The 16198-nt window shown below is 45.0% G+C and overlaps 1 protein-coding gene across 4 annotated transcripts in view; it reads right to left on the bottom strand.

Moving 5' to 3' along the window:
- ZDHHC1 (zinc finger DHHC-type containing 1) overlaps positions 1-16198 on the bottom strand; it is a 698520-nt gene that overhangs the window by 196170 nt on the left and 486152 nt on the right. The gene's annotated exons all lie outside the window — the stretch shown is intronic.

The raw sequence follows: 16198 nt of genomic DNA, 5'->3' as shown, positions 1-16198 counted from the left end.
GGGAGAATTCAAATGTAAGGAATTTGCAGCTAGAAGTCTCTATCAGATACCATATTCCACACATTGGAACACTTTGCTCCATTTTCTTTCCAATGAAGAAGTTTCTACAGAGACTCTGGCAGTATTAATATGCTTTGTATTGGGACCATGGTTTCCAGATTTCATGATCAAAGCTAACTGTAACATTGGACTTCTAACAGGTACAGCAAGTAAGCATCTTTTCTTCACCAGGGAAAGGCTTGTTGCCAGCACCCTAATACCCAACATAACCCTACCTAAATTTAGTGACCACGATCCCTGGGTTGTATCTACGTTCTGCTCATCTCTAGTACTTCAGATAGCAAGACTGATAACTTGCCTCAGTTAGAAGCAAGCTAGTCTTCATTTGTCACTACAAAGTAGTGATCACAGCGCATGCTCCTTATGAAGTGCATGTAGAAGCCATTGCTTTCACACTATCTGGTACAAAATGGCCACCTCGTGGAGCCATTTCTCTTTTAAAAATACAATGAAGAGAAGTGGTACATTAATTAGTGTTTGTGATGCAATACTTACATTGTCTAGGTCAGTCTCACAGATAGCACTAGTGAAAGGCAGACGTTTAGGAATTTGCTAGATTCCAAGCATGTTCTGCATCAGCCCAAACATTTACCAGTGTCTCCATCTTAGAGACAAAAGTCAAGTGTTAGTGTATCTTGCTCAGTACATGGATGATCATCACTTTAATGACAGCGAGCATCTTGTGTTTAAGAGCTTTGATTCTAAGGAAGCTGTGATATGAGTTCCCTAAGGGCAGTTTGCAACCCTGGCTTCCACAGCACTGCTTGTTTGGCTGAGGGCTCACTGTCATCACTTGCAGTCCTGATTTTTGCTCCTCACTCAAGGCATTGCCAGGAACTGTGATTCCAGCAATCAGGGTTTATGCAGTATAGGAGAACCAAATCGACTGGCTGTGCCAATGTTTGATTGAATGGCACACCATCCATCTTTACCCCTTTGTTTTAACGCTTGATGACGCTGGTTTGGACTTGACACTCAATTACGCATGAAGAAGCAGTAGACAAGTACAGCCTTTATAAATGTCAATTCGTAACATTAACTTGTGAAGCCCATTGTACTGGCTCTCAACAGCCTTCCTGACACATGTATGGCACTGTGAAATGAAAATGAAAATTACATTTGTAAAGCACTCTACTTCCCTGGGGTGTCCAGGAGCTGCTGCTCCAAGAAACAGAAAAACAATAGGAACAAGAGAAAGCATGATCTAACTACTAAAGAGCCAGGTTTTGAGAGTTTTCTGGAAGGACCGCAGTTCCTTTTTGTTCTTAAGATTCGGAGGCACCTAGTTCCAGAGCTTGGCTGTGTAGGTAAAAAAGCTCCTGCTGCCCCAACTTGATCTTTTGAACTTAGGTACTACTAGGTTTCTAGCTGAGGCTATTCTAGTACTCTATTGGGAGTGTACCAACGGAAACGTTGTTTGAAATACTTAGGTCCCACGTTGCGCATTGCTTTGAAAGTGATGCAGAGGGCTTCGAAGTCTGAGTTTTTTTTTTTGTTTAATGGGAAGCCAGTGAAGCTAGGTGATGCCGTTAGAAACAGACTGAAATTTGGGGATTCCCAGTATTAACCGAGCCACAGCATTCTGTAGTATTTTCAATTTATGTATGCATCTTTTCCAGATGTTGGTGAATAGCGCATTACAGTAATCATTTTTGGAGTTGAGAGTAGAAACTACATTGTTTGTAGATCGCAGGAAATAAAAGGAAGAACTTTCCTTAGTGATTGTTAACAGGAAAAAGGATGATGAAGTGATTGTGTTTACATGGCCATAGAATGAAAAATTACTGTCAAAGAGAACATCTAAGTTCTTGGCTTAAGAGACAGGAGAGGGGAGGATCTCAAACTCCTGTGGACACCAACTAGGAGACCAGAACAATGTGTTCCTGTCGATCAGAATCACTTTGTTTTTACCAGAGTTTAGTTTTAGATAGTTGTGGGTCATCCAGTTCCCGATCTGAAGCATGCAGTCATGGAATATGGAGGCAGTATCTTTGGGGTTACTAGCCACTGACACCACTATCTTGGTGTTGTTGGTGTAGGACACCAAAGAGAAACCAAACAATTTGATCAGCTGAGCCAAATGGGGGTCACATATAGATTACAAGGAGCAGAGTTCAAAGAAGAGCCCTGTGGAATCCCACCTGGTAAGGAGAATGAGGAGGATTTGAAATTGTCCAGGGCAACGAACTACTCTCAATCTGAGAGGAAGGATTTCAAGAGCTGAAGCACCTTACCCCTTAAACCTAGAGCAGAAAGACGGTCTATTGGCAGATCATGGTTGACCATGTTAAATGCTGCCAAGAGATCTAATGGAATCAAATTGGGTGTCATCAAGGAGCCCACTGTTGGTGATGAAGGAGGAGAGTTCAGCATTAATGTCCTTTTCTACGAACGTCGCAGAAAAGGGAAGACACAAGATGGGATGGTAGTTGTTAGGATCATTTTTTTGATTTATTTTTAAAAAGAGGAAGGATGGAGGCTATTTCCAACTCTTCTGGAAAGTAGCCAGTCATAAACATCCTACTGAAGATGTCCGTGAGGTGCTTAGATACAATATTGGGTGCAAGGTGAAGGATTCTGGGAGGGCAAGGGTCATGGAGAGAACCTGACTTAAGTTAAGTAGAACGGACACTTTAAGGAGTTTACAAAAAATAATCACTAATCCTCCCCCCTTTTTTCTCCCAACACGGTCCAGCCTAAAGATGGAATGGCCAGGAGGTATTGCAGTAATAAGGTGAGGGCCTGAAGTAATGTTTGCCCATGTCTCAGTGACAAACGCTGTGTCAGTGAGATGAACGTCTAAGAAATCTGCAAACCCCACAGCATTTTTGATCATAGATCAAGCATTAATAAGCATGCAACAGATATTAAGCGGATTTTTGCACGATTTGGCATTATGGCGACTGGGCGTGGTCAGTGTTCACATTTTATCCTTGGAACGTGATAGATTACAGTGCAAGCAGAATCGCACATTACTGTGCAATTTCCAAACTCAAATGATAGCTTGGTGCACCTTATCCGGTACACCCTTCTCCGCTGGCTTAGACAAAATCAAACACACATAAATGATGGACAGCCACTGGGAGGGGATCTTTGCTTAAGGTGCCCAGTAGGGAGTTATGTAAATAATTAAAGTGGCAGTTCAATGAGTTAGGGCCGCAAGATCTACAGCACTAAAATGAGATTTGATTTGTACATATGAATACAAACGGAAGGAGCTTAGCATTGGTTTACTAGACCTATATTTAGAGTTAGGAGGACAAGCACAATCCATCAAGAATCTGCTTAATCTCTGTTGTGAGGCAAGGACACATTCATCACCCAAAATGCACAAATCCTTTTGGAGGTGCAAATTAACATGCTCCATTCACAGACTTTGCAGTTTACCCGAGTTCAGTTTGCTTGCTCACTATATGCTACTCCTTAGAATGCTGATCTAGGTTCATTAATAATTTGATCGGATCAGCTATCATGGTATGTAGAACTATCATCAGGGAAATGCACCTTGTATTCAATCACTCAACATTTGGTGGAAAACAGCGTACTGGACATTTGTGATGTAGGTCACACCAGCTACTATTTTCTTAAAATGAAAAATATACAATAGCAAGTCACATGCAAGCTATAAAGACTGTAAGTAATTCTGCGCTGTGGCATTGAGCACCAGCCATTTACATTTATTTACCTACTAGTTAAAACAAGCACCATTTTTGAATGGTGAACTATGACTTCTTTTTATAAAAGGTGTGATACACTTACTCTGACAATGCAAAAACCACAATTCTATAGGCTGAGGGTTCTCCACGTGACAGACTCCCAAGGAGTAGCTAGGACAAGCCCAAACTGGCACTTTAGACCCCTAGTAATTCGACTGCTCCTATCTGACCTCACAAGTGACTCTTCTTTGATACAGGTGTGAATCTTTTTCCGCAGGAACCACCTAACATGCATGAGCAATGTCCTGCTGATCTCACATTGTGAAAGAGCTATCAGACCCCAACCTGATATTTTATCTACTTTTAATAAGGATCCCAAAACCTACTGGTCATTATTTTACCTGCCCTTTATCTGGCTTTTAGACATCATTGCATAGCCTCCCTACACCACCTAAACTGATTTGTTTGCACCCATTTTAGCATGATAGTTGCCTCTTTCTCACTGGTCCACCCACCATCACACACATCTTGTTTGCACTTACAAGTGTGCAATGCCTTACCTGTGTGCGCTTCACCCCCGATTCAACCTAGTAAGGGGTCTTATCATAACCTAGTGGTAATTATCCTATCTTCATATGTTTGCCCGACTATAATCTAATGCGCACATATTTATATGCACTTCTTCACAGCCTTGGGAAAGCTCAAGGCCTGCACGCTTGAAGGGACAAAACACGTTGACTTTACTCTCTAGCTGTACTTAAAGCTCTGAAAAGAAGACTAAAGAAGTTTCTTTCTACAACCAACAGATTGTTTTTTTCTTTTACCATAAGTGTGTAGTAAAGGACCTCTGCATATTACAATACATAATTCATCCTATTACAGGGCAATATGAAAAGGTGAGTAGCATCCAAACGTCAACAACAGTAGTGGAAGGATCTAACTCACAAGCCTTTCCACTGTTCTCCAGGAGAAGGAGATTGATGTCACTGCACCATTTGCTGCAAGGCAGACCATCATAGCCCCGTGGGGGAAAATAGCAGACACTGGACATTAGTGAATGGAAGTACAGAATCTGGGACACTCTGGGGAAGAAGAAAATCTCTCTGGTATTATAACAGAGAGGGGAAGACTTTGGAGACCTCTGGGTACCCTCCTTGATTTATTTGTCCAAGAAAATAAGATTTTTACTAGCCGTATTTACCTCCGAGTGCTAAGAATAAGCCCCACCACTGAGCATACCTAAACCTAAGAGTGAATGCAGTGATTTACCATGTAGGAAGTTCGAACCACTGCCCTGAAATGGAGCCACAACACCCCGGAAGCTCAACACTGGAACATAAGCTTGATGGCCGGAGAAGGGGTGGGAGTAGGGAATCTATGAAGAAAGTATATGGGGTGTTTGCTTCCTTTTTTGTTGAGCATTCTGATTAAGTTAACTATAAAGAAAATAATTTGGATTGATCTGCTGTCATTGGATGTGCTTAGTGTGAAAGTATGAGGGAGAATGACTAAAAGTTACAAAAGTGTTTGAGCAGTACACTGGTTTTTCAATGATTACTTTCTCGAGTGACATATTCGAGAACATCACAACGTGGAATATACCTTATAAACAACTCAATTGATCCGTACATTAAAATAAAAGATAGACAATTCCTCAGTAAAAGATTTAAACTGGATACTACAACGGAGTAGCCTTGCTGAGATCAGATTCTAAGAGAGAGAGCATGTGCACAAAAAGGACAAGCAGCAGGAGCACTAGGAGGCAGAAAGTGAAAGGAAAAAAAAAAAAAAAAGTCGGAGCACAACCACAACGCACTAGCAGTAGAAGGCCAGCAAAAGGTAAGTGGAGCCAAAACCCATAGTACAAAAATTAAATGAAAAAAGTACAGAAGGGACACTACAAAAGGGTTGAAAGAAACAAATAGACAATTAAACAATTGCAGCAGAACACAGGGGCTTCCCCTCGTACAAAAAAAAAGAACAATGTTAAGGAGACCTCTGGAAAGGTGGGAAGGATGGGTGAACAAATGAAAAGCAAGTGGACGACATGGTCTGTTGAGACAGAAATGTCTCCTGCAAGGTAAACAATTGTATTCCCCTGCCGTGAGTGACTGGCTTCGTGTATCTAGTAACCTAACTTTTTATTTTTGGCCCCAGCATCATGTCAATCTAATATATGCATAGAGGTCTCAGCCTCTCCTCGACTATAAATGGTGTTGGATTTGCGCTGTCACTAGGTGGTTATCACCAAAACAGTCCTAACACTAGAGAGAGGACTATGGGCCAGATGTAGGAAACACTTTGCGACTCGCAAACGGCAAAATCGGCCTTTGCGACTCGCAAATGCGTGTTTCCAATGCAGAAATGCATTCTGCGAGTCGGCACCGACTCGCAAAATGCATTTCAGAATCGCAAATAGGAAGGGGTGTTCCCTTCCTATTTGCGATTCATAGTGGTATGCAATACCATTTGCCACCGCATATGCGGTCGCAAATGGTGTCGCAGTTACCATCCACTTGAAGTGGATGGTAACCCACTCGCAAATTGGAAGGGGTCCCCATGGGACCCCTTCCTCTTTGTGAATGGACCCCAAATTATTTTTTCAGGGCAGGTAGTGGTCCAAGGGACCACTACCTACCCTGAAAAAATACCGAAACTAAAGGTTTCGATTTTTTTTTAAAGTGCAGCTCGTTTTCCTTTAAGGAAAACAGGCTACACTTTAAAAAAAAAAAACTGCTTTATTTAAAAGCAGTCATGAACATGGAGGCCTCCATGTTTGCGAGGGCCCATAGTCGGTATGGGGCCGCAATTTGCGACCCACCTCATTAATATTAATGAGGTGGGTCATTGTGACCCCATACCGACTCGCATACGGTGTCTGAGACACTGTTCTACATAACATTTTGCGAGTTGCAAATAGCGAGTCACTATGACTCACTATTTGCAAGTCGCAAAATGTTTCTTTGCTACATCTGGCCCTATGTCCCTGTCATTCAGTCTATCATGTAAAACAGTGGTGGCAGCGTACTGTGTTACAGAATCAGTACCGTGACCATGCCATTTTATTTGAGTGAGCGGAGCGCAGGCCTAATGGCCAATTTGTATAGATTTGCACTTTTATGTGCATGCCGAGTCCTTTGCACCAACATTCTGAGTGCATGATGAACGAGTTACTTACCTTCGGTAACGACTTTTCTGGTGGATACATTAGCTACCTGTGGATTCCTCACCTAATGAATACTCCCATTGCGCCAGCATTTGACGGAAATCTTCTTCCTAGCTTCTGCACGTCGACGAGGACGTCACATTTGCCCACGCGACGCCGTCTGACGTCATACAGGCAATAAGAGGTCCTCGCCGACGTGCCGACGTCAGTACCAACATTTTTTACGTGCCTCAGAACAATAATCCATTGAGATGAAAGACAATAGCAATATTTAATGACATTGTAAAGAACACATCATTGTGATAAGTCGGTCTACTAATTTAATAATAATTATTATTTTATTTTTTTAAACAAGTAAATAAATATATATAAATTAAATATAAATATATATATATATATATATATATATATATATACACACATATATACATAACCTATACCAATCCTCAAAACCAAGAGGAGCACACTCAAGAATTACCTGGTTAGACCAAACAGGCAACGGGGAGGTGGGTGTAACCGTGAGGAATCCACAGGTAGCTAATGTATCCACCAGAAAAGTCGTTACCGAAGGTAAGTAACTTGTTCTTCTGATGGATACAACTACCTGTGGATTCCTCACCTAATGAATAGAGTCCCAAAGCAGTACCGCGCTCGGTGGCGGGTGTCTTAATGGTCAAACCAAGAAATCCTGCAGCACTGACCGTGCAAAATGGCCGTCCCTTCTGACCTCAGAGTCCAAACAGTAATGTTTCGCAAAAGTGTGAAGGGACGACCAAGTTGCGGCCTTGCAGATGTCGACCACAGGAACACCTCTGGCCAAGGCCGAAGTGGCCGACTTAGCTCTGGTGGAATGAGCTCTAATACCATCAGGAGGATCCTTCTTTGCTAAAGAGTAACACATTTTAATGCAAAGAACAACCCACCTGGAGAGTGTTCTCTTGTGGACTGCCTTTCCTCTCCTCTGTCCCACGTAACCGATGAAAAGCTGATCCTCCAGCCTGAAATCCTTTGTCCTGTCTATGTAAAAGCTTAGCGCCCTCTTTGGGTCCAAGCGGTGTAGTCTCTCTTCTTCCTTTGAAGGATGAGGCGGAGGATAAAATGTGGACAGAGTAATTGTCTGGGCCAAATGAAAGGGTGAAACAACCTTCGGGAGGAAAGCAGCCTTGGTCCTCAACACCACCTTATCCCCATAAAAAGCTGTATAAGGGGGTTTTACCGATAAAGCCTGCAACTTACTCACTCTCCTTGCAGATGTTATAGCAACCAGGAAAACTGTTTTAAGAACTAACAATCTTAAGGGGCAAAAATGCATAGGCTCAAAAGGGGACCCCATAAGGAAAGTTAGCACCAAGGACAAATCCCATTGAGGCATAACGAAAGGTTTTGGAGGAAATTTATTCATAAGGCCCTTCAAGAATCTAAGTACTATAGGAGATTTAAATAACGAAGGCTGATCTGGAAGACAAATAAAGGCTGACAAGGGAGACAAGTAACCCTTAACAGTAGCCACTGCACAACCCCCCTGTGCTAAAGACAAAGCAAAAGATAAAATGTCTGACAAATAAGCACATAAGGGATCAATCTGTCTCTCTCCACACCATACCACAAATTTAGACCACCTATTAGCGTAGACAGATTTAGTGGAGTGTCGCCTGGCCGCTAAGATAACATCCACTACATCAGGCGGGAGAGAAAAGGAACTCAGGTTGCCCCACTCAATCTCCAGGCATGAAGGTGCAGACTCTGGAGGTTGGGGTGTAAAACCTGCCCCCGCGACTGCGAGAGGAGGTCTGCCCTGAGAGGGAGACAGAGCGGAGGGCACAGTGAGAGTTGGAGAAGGTTGGAATACCACACCCTCCTTGGCCAATCCGGAACAATTAAGATTACTTGGGCCCGGTCTTGGCGAATTTTCCTCAACACTCGAGGAATCAAGGGTAGGGGGGGAAACGCGTAAAGCAACTGGTCGCACCAGGTTCTCTGAAACGACTGACCGCGAAGCGATGGGAGGAAGGCCACGAGAGCCAGACGTACAGCCCGTAACTCTAACAGATTGATATGAAACATCTGTTCCTCTGGAGACCAAAGCCCTTTGATCTCCACGTCCCCCAGATGAGCTCCCCACCCTAGAGTGGAAGCATCCGTTATGACCGTGGTCACTGGTGGAGGCTGCGTGAGCGGCCTTCCCCGGGGAAGATTGTCGTCTGCAATCCACCACTTCAAATCCATGGCAGCATCTCTGGAGATCTCGACAGAACCTTCGAGATCTCCTTTGTGCTGAGACCACTGCCTTCAGAGGCACCACTGAAGAGCCCTCATGTGCCAGCGAGCATGCGTGACCAACAGTATGCAGGAGGCAAACAGACCGAGCAGACGTAGGACCTTGAGGACTGGAATGACCGCTCCACTTTGAAAACATTGGAACCAACGCCTGAATGTCCTGAATCCGCTGAGGCGGAGGAAAGGCTCGATTCAATGTTGTATCCAGTATTGCCCCTATTAACAGGAGGCGCTGAGAGGGCTCTAGATGAGATTTGGGCACATTTACCGAAAAGCCCAGGTCGAACAACAACTGGGTTGTCGACTGCAGATGATGCAACACAAGCTCCGGGGACTTGGCTTTGATCAACCAGTCGTCCAGGTAAGGGAATACTGCTATCCCCTTCCTCCTGAGCTCTGCAGCAACCACCGACATCACCTTCGTGAAGACTCGAGGTGCTGAAGTAAGACCAAACGGGAGGACCGCAAACTGATAGTGCTGCGACCCCACCACAAACCGGAGATACTTCCTCTGCGACTTGAGTATCGGGATATGAAAATAAGCATCCTGCAAGTCGACAGACACCATCCAATCTCCCTTGTTCAACGCCAAAAGCACCTGAGCTAGGGTCACCATCTTGAACTTTTCCTGTTTGAGGAACCAATTCAAAATCCTCAGGTCCAGGATTGGCCTCAACCGACCATCCTTCTTGGGAATCAGGAAGTACCTTGAATAACAACCTTGACCCTTTTCCTGCTCTGGAACCAACTCCACCGCGCCCTTTAAAAGGAGGACTTGAACCTCCTGTTCTAACAACAGGAGGTGTTCTTCTGAACAATAAGATGGGCGGGGCGGGATGGGGGCGGAAACTCCCAAAAGGGAAGGGTGTAGCCTTTTCTCACAATGCTGGTAACCCAGGCGTCTGATGTGATGACCTCCCACTTGTGAAGAAAATACAGTAACCTTCCCCCTACAGGAGAGGAGTGAGTGGGAATTGGTGGAAGCCTAAGGCTGCTTCCCCTGCTGCACCCCTCCAGAGGAAGAGGAAGAGGAAGAGGCAGAGTGCTGCTGAGAGGCTCCCCTGGTACGGACCCTACCCCTCCCTCTAAAAGATCTATAGGTGAGAGAAGAGGTAGGCTGCTGGAATTTCCCCCGAAAGGAGGAGGAGGATGAGCCACGACCAAATCCTCGAAACCTCCTAAAAAATCTGGAGGAGGCAGAAGAAGTGGCTTGCAATCCTAACGACTTGGCCGTGGCCCTGCTCTCCTTAAACCTCTCCAAGGCCGAATCTGCCTTGACACCAAAGAGCTTGTCTCCATCAAAAGGGAGGTCTAACAGGGTCGACTGCACATCTGATGAAAACCCTGAGTTACGAAGCCAAGCCTGTCTTCTCGTGACTACAGCCGTGCCCATCGCTCTAGCCACAGAGTCAGTTGTATCCAACCCAGATTGGATAACCTGGGTTGCAGCAGCTTGAGCGTCCGACACGAGATTCAACAGCCCTTGAGGAACCTCTGTATGCGTAGATGTTATTTCGTCCATCAGAGCATAAATGTACCTCCCTAAAATACACGTAGCATTGGTGGACTTTAACCCCATGCTACATGACGAGAACACCTTTTTGGATTGCATGTCCATCTTCTTGGAGTCTCTATCCGATGGCACTGATGGAAACGACCCAGGCGCAGACCTTGCCGAGCAGGAAGCCTGGACCACCAAGCTCTCAGGCATTGGATGTCTGGTAAGAAAGCCAGGGTCAGCCAGTGCAGGCCGATACCTCCTGGCCACAGACCTATTGACAGCTGAAGAAGACACCGGCTTTTTCCAGACCTCCAACACAGGTTCCAGCAACGCCTCGTTGAATGGCAAAAGAGGTTCTGCTGATGTAGAGGCCGGATGCAACACCTCTGTCCGCAGATTCTGCTTCGCCTCAGTCACCGGCAAAGGCAGTTCCAGGAAGTTAGCTGCCTTCTTTATAATAGCATGAAAAGTGGCCGCCTCCTCAGTATACTCCCCCGGAGTTGACAAGTCCCACTCAGGGGAAGTATCAAGGCCACTAGCGTTGTCCAGCCCATGAAGACCTTCACCAGAGTCTTCAATTTCTCCTTCCTCCAGGTTCTGCTGATACTCTTGTTCTTCCAGGAGACGGACAGCACGACTCCTCGAGTGCAGCATCTCCTCAATCCTCGGCGTCGACATGGCGTCAGCAGATGTCGAAGAATGACGCCGATCACCGGATCCGTCCGACGCCGGGTCAACAGGCGCCACAGGTAGCTTCGGCGCCAAACCAGGAGTCGGATGGAGGGAAGACTGCTTTGGAGTCGCAGAAGGCCTAGACGGCGTCACTGGCCGAAACACTGAAGCCGCTGGAGTCGAAACTCCCGGAGCCGAAGTCTCTGGAGCCACCAGAGCCGCCACCGGAGCCGCCACCGGAGCCGCCACCGGAGCCGACACCGGCGCCGGGCCCACGTTCCCCAGGGGGAGAAAGGGCATGAAGGGTGCTGGTCGCAGGGGAGCCGGAGGACCCAAGTTAAAAGCCAAAGGACCCGAAGGCCCAGCCGGTGCGCCACCTGGAGCCATCTGCCTCAAGATGGAATACATTGCATTTAAAAATGCGGTATTATCGGCTCCAGGGGCCGGAAAAGCCAGATACTGGGGTGCCTGGATCGAAGGCAAGACCGACGCCGGCCTCGACGTCTGCAACATCAGAGAGAACATTTGAGGCTGAGGAACCTCAAATACTAAAGGCGGTTGGCCCGAAGACCCGGGCGAAGTCGGCGAGGCTGGAGAAGGCAACGGCGTCGACGGATGGGGAGTGACTGTGGGACTGACCTCCCAAGTCTTCCGACGCCAAGTCGATGGCGACCTCGACCGAGACCTCTCTTTACTCGACCGGCGCCGTGATTCTCGACGGTGGCGGGAGTCTCGATGACGCCGATGAGACTTCGGTGAGGAGGATTTTCGATGGTGCTTCTTCTCCTTTTTCTTCCACTTCGCCATAAAAAGTTTGGCCTCACGCTCCTTCAGGGCTTTTGGATTCATATGCTGACATGAACCACACCTGGCCACGTCATGATCGGAACTTAGACACCACAAACAGTCAGAATGTGGGTCCGTTACCGACATTTTGCCCCCACACTCACGACAGGGCTTAAAACCTGACTTCCTCTGAGACATAGTAACCTCAGAGAAAAAACACAGCCAAAAAAACACACTGCCGAACAGCAACAGTAGCTCCCTCGAAGATAACCATTTCGAATGGCACGGAAAAAAGGGAACGGACGTCGGCGAGGACCTCTTATTGCCTGTATGACGTCAGACGGCGTCGCGTGGGCAAATGTGAGGTCCTCGTCGACGTGCAGAAGCTAGGAAGAAGATTTCCGTCTAATGCTGGCGCAATGGGAGTATTCATTAGGTGAGGAATCCACAGGTAGTTGTATCCATCAGAAAAGTGTATTGATGTGTGTAGCTTGTGTGATATTTGCATGGTGTGTGAGTAAGCCAATGTAGGGCAGTGGGTTCCTTTTCGGATAACCCTGGTCTATCTTGCACAAGACAAGAGTGAGAACAGCACTCCCAGACTGAACAAGTATACTACTCTTATTCATGACCTTCAATAGAGTAGAGCTTGACAGTGAAGTGGACAAAGTGGAGACACAACTACTTTAGATATTCTGTAAGGCCTTTTGATTAGCAAAATGTGCAGATTAGCCTACCTAAAACCTGTCATTTGTTGGATTGTAGGTGCTGCAGACTCATTTGTGAAAGGCGAGGAAGCTCCTTCAACTGGGTTGAGGACAATAATGTGCAGACACCTCTTTTTGTCTCTGCTGTTGTTGCTCCCAGATGGAGAAAGGACTGCTGTGAGAAGCCATCACTATACACAAATGCTGTGTTTGTAGAACAACCTGGAAAAAGATGCTTGAAAGCTGATTCAACATTTGAGACCGTGGACCCACATCCTTTTTGCCATTTGTGTATAGAAGTGGACCCAACTACCCCTCTTAGTGGTTCCAGTCAAAGATGGGGAGGCTCCGCAGAGTATTCAGAGGACTGGTGTCTAACGAGGTCTGGCATCTGCCTGACTGCCAATCTCCAGAGGTGAGGGGGCACTGCCTGGAGTCTACATCTCTTACTGGAGCAGCTGTGCACCTGCCCTGAAGTGCTTGCCTGTCTGCCTGGAGAGGTAAGGAGCCTGTCTACCCAGCAAGAGGAGAGAATGTCTATGGAGGGAGGTTAAACATGTCCCTGGCAGCTGTGGGAAGCCCAGGAAAATCAGACATCTGCAGAGTGCTTTGAGGGGACCTGGATGTCAGAAGCTTCTCCCACACTCTCCCAAAGGTTGAAGGTGGGAACCGGAACTCCATGACCAAGTGTTTATTGAGCCGGGTCAGAGCTGTGACCACCCCTGGCTGTCCCTTGCTGGGCTGCATCTACCAGATTCTGATCACCCCGTACGTGGTTGCATGTACCATATCCTGACACAAAAACAAATGTACTCAAGAATTGCCTGAGGGTCCACCACTGCTCCCAGGAGAGACTGGGCAAGCCCACAAGGACCTGTTGACTTGATGGTGAGCCTGAGAGAACACATTCACCAGTTAAGAGGCAGGAGAATTGAGAGAGAGCGCACATACATATTCTTTTTTGCATGATGAGCACTGGGCTGGACATTTACTTTATTGTTGATTGACTGTTAAGCTGGGAACTCTAGTACTGGACAATACATGTCTGAGTAGCTTGTGACTGGCTGGCCGTGCTAACCCAAGGGTCAAGTGTGGAAAGGGTTTGCATAGCCATAGTAGGACCCCCCTCCCCATCATTTCATCCACCATGTTTGAGGCCCAGTAGTCTCTGCCTGCCACTTGGTTCGAGGTCTGACAGTCTCTCTAATTAAAGGAAGGAAAGTGTATGAGAAAAACAATAATGAAACTGACCCAATGAGTTAAATACTTGTTGAGTCTCTACTTGCTAACACATATTCAAATCAAGAATAAGTGGTTGTGTGGGTCGGTTCTAGAGAAAAAGCACACGTTCTGCAAACACTACAGAATTGTTTGCTTGAAGATGAGCATTCAAGGCCTTAGTAAAATGTTAGATTGGGAAATAATGAACGTTATCCTTATTCCCAGATTAGCAAGAGAATGTTACTTTCTGTAATTATCGATTCAGAGGGGGCATCAAATATTATAGCTGGTCAATGAGTAATGCATTGGGTATCATGATTCACAAAAAAAATAATGATGGATTATCATTTCTGTTTACAACAAAGGTATAGAGTCATGGGATAGATGACCTTTGGTTTTCAATGATTTGAAAACAAAATTAAAGCACCGCTCTTGTTACTTTTACAAAAGGTACAACATTGAGGGACAATAACAAAACATATGCATGATACAAATATAGTTGGTATTTTCAGTGACTTTGGCAACAAATTCAAAGGAGGCTGATCCATCTAGGGAGTGTAAGCAGACAATACTTGAGTCTGTGAAAGTAATGGAAGAACACACCATGTTGTATGTGATTATGATTGTTAAGCAGAAGCAGCACTAGGAGGGGCTACCGGTTCGAGCCTAAGAATTTAAGTTCATCTGCAACTAAAAGGAATGTTTGTCCCTCTGATTAGGTAGAAATCTTTTTAAGGTTGTGATCTAAGAAAAAAGGTCCAAAATATGAGAGGGCTACTTAGACTGATGAAAAACATAAACAATTATATTTGCACACTGGAAAGAGATTTAATGGTTATATGACAAAAAGAACCGACAGCATAAATTGTTACTCTTTATTTATGAAGAAATAATCTAGGGCCAGAAATATATACAATGAGGAAATTCTATTTGGAAAGGATGGCCTAAACATGCCCTTTCTAAATACTGATTTGGTATGGTTATCTAAACACATATAGCGATTCAATAATCTGGTACCAAATCACTAAATTAAAAACAAATTTACTGCTCACAAATCCTGGGATTTGGTCAATTACAGGGTTTGAGACTAGAAAATGTGTTTTTCGAATGCACTAACTCCATTTAGTGATTTGGTACCAGATTACTGAATCGCTATACGAGTTTAGGAAACCATACCAAATCAGTATTTAAAAAGGGCCGTCCGTTTCAAATATAACTTCCTCATGGTATGTATTATTGTTTTGCAACCTAAATCCAGTAGCAAAACATTAATATTTTACACACTACTGAAAGGTAGTGTTAACCCATTTGCAAACATGAACGGGTCAGCAAGGGACCCTTCCAATGCGAACAGTCAAAAAAATGTCTTAGGTAAGGCAGTGGTCCACTGCCTACTATTAAAGTTTTCAAAAAACGTATTTATTTATTCATTCATTTATTTACTTTACAACAAAGCCTACTTTAAGTTAAGGAGATCAAGCTACATTAAAAAAGGTTTTTAAAGGGGATCACAGACAGGTAGTCTCCTGACCCCAGCAAGCCACCATTCTTGTGATGTCAACGAATCATAGTGAATAGCAATTTACAACCCACCTCATAAATATGCATGAGGTAGGTCAGATTTCAACCATCTATAGTTTGGACTTTAAGAACCAACCTATTAGTACACAGGTTAGTTCTTAAAAATCTTAACTAGTCATAAAAGTACTGGTTGCAAATTGCGACCAAACCTTTGCAACTAGCTAGCCTGACTACATCGAATTATTCAAGCATGTGAAACTATGAAAGAGCCAGTGTTGGAGAATCAGGATAAATATTCAATCTCATTGTCACATACTCTGTAGATAGTGCAATGTTTTCAGTCCTCTCTGGAGAGTTAGCAGTTTGCTTCTTCAGCTATACGGTGTGTCCCTGGAACTAAGCTATATCTGACTGATAAGCCCCAACTGAGGGCGAAATCGGTCTTGATTTGCATGTGTTCCTGTTCAGGGAGAACCAGCCCTGGTAGTTCATGCTGGACTGCTGGGAGCAGGGTCAATAATGATTTGCATTTGTCTGGGTCCAAACTATAGCGGCATCGTGAGCAAAAGAAAGATGGGTTGGAATGCTACCTCAAGCGATAAAAAGTGGTTAGACAAATTGCAAGTATTCA

The sequence above is a fragment of the Pleurodeles waltl genome, chromosome 12, assembly GCF_031143425.1.
Source record: "Pleurodeles waltl isolate 20211129_DDA chromosome 12, aPleWal1.hap1.20221129, whole genome shotgun sequence".
Classification (NCBI taxonomy): Eukaryota; Metazoa; Chordata; class Amphibia; order Caudata; family Salamandridae; genus Pleurodeles; species Pleurodeles waltl.
This window is presented reverse-complemented; position numbering and strand designations above follow the sequence as displayed.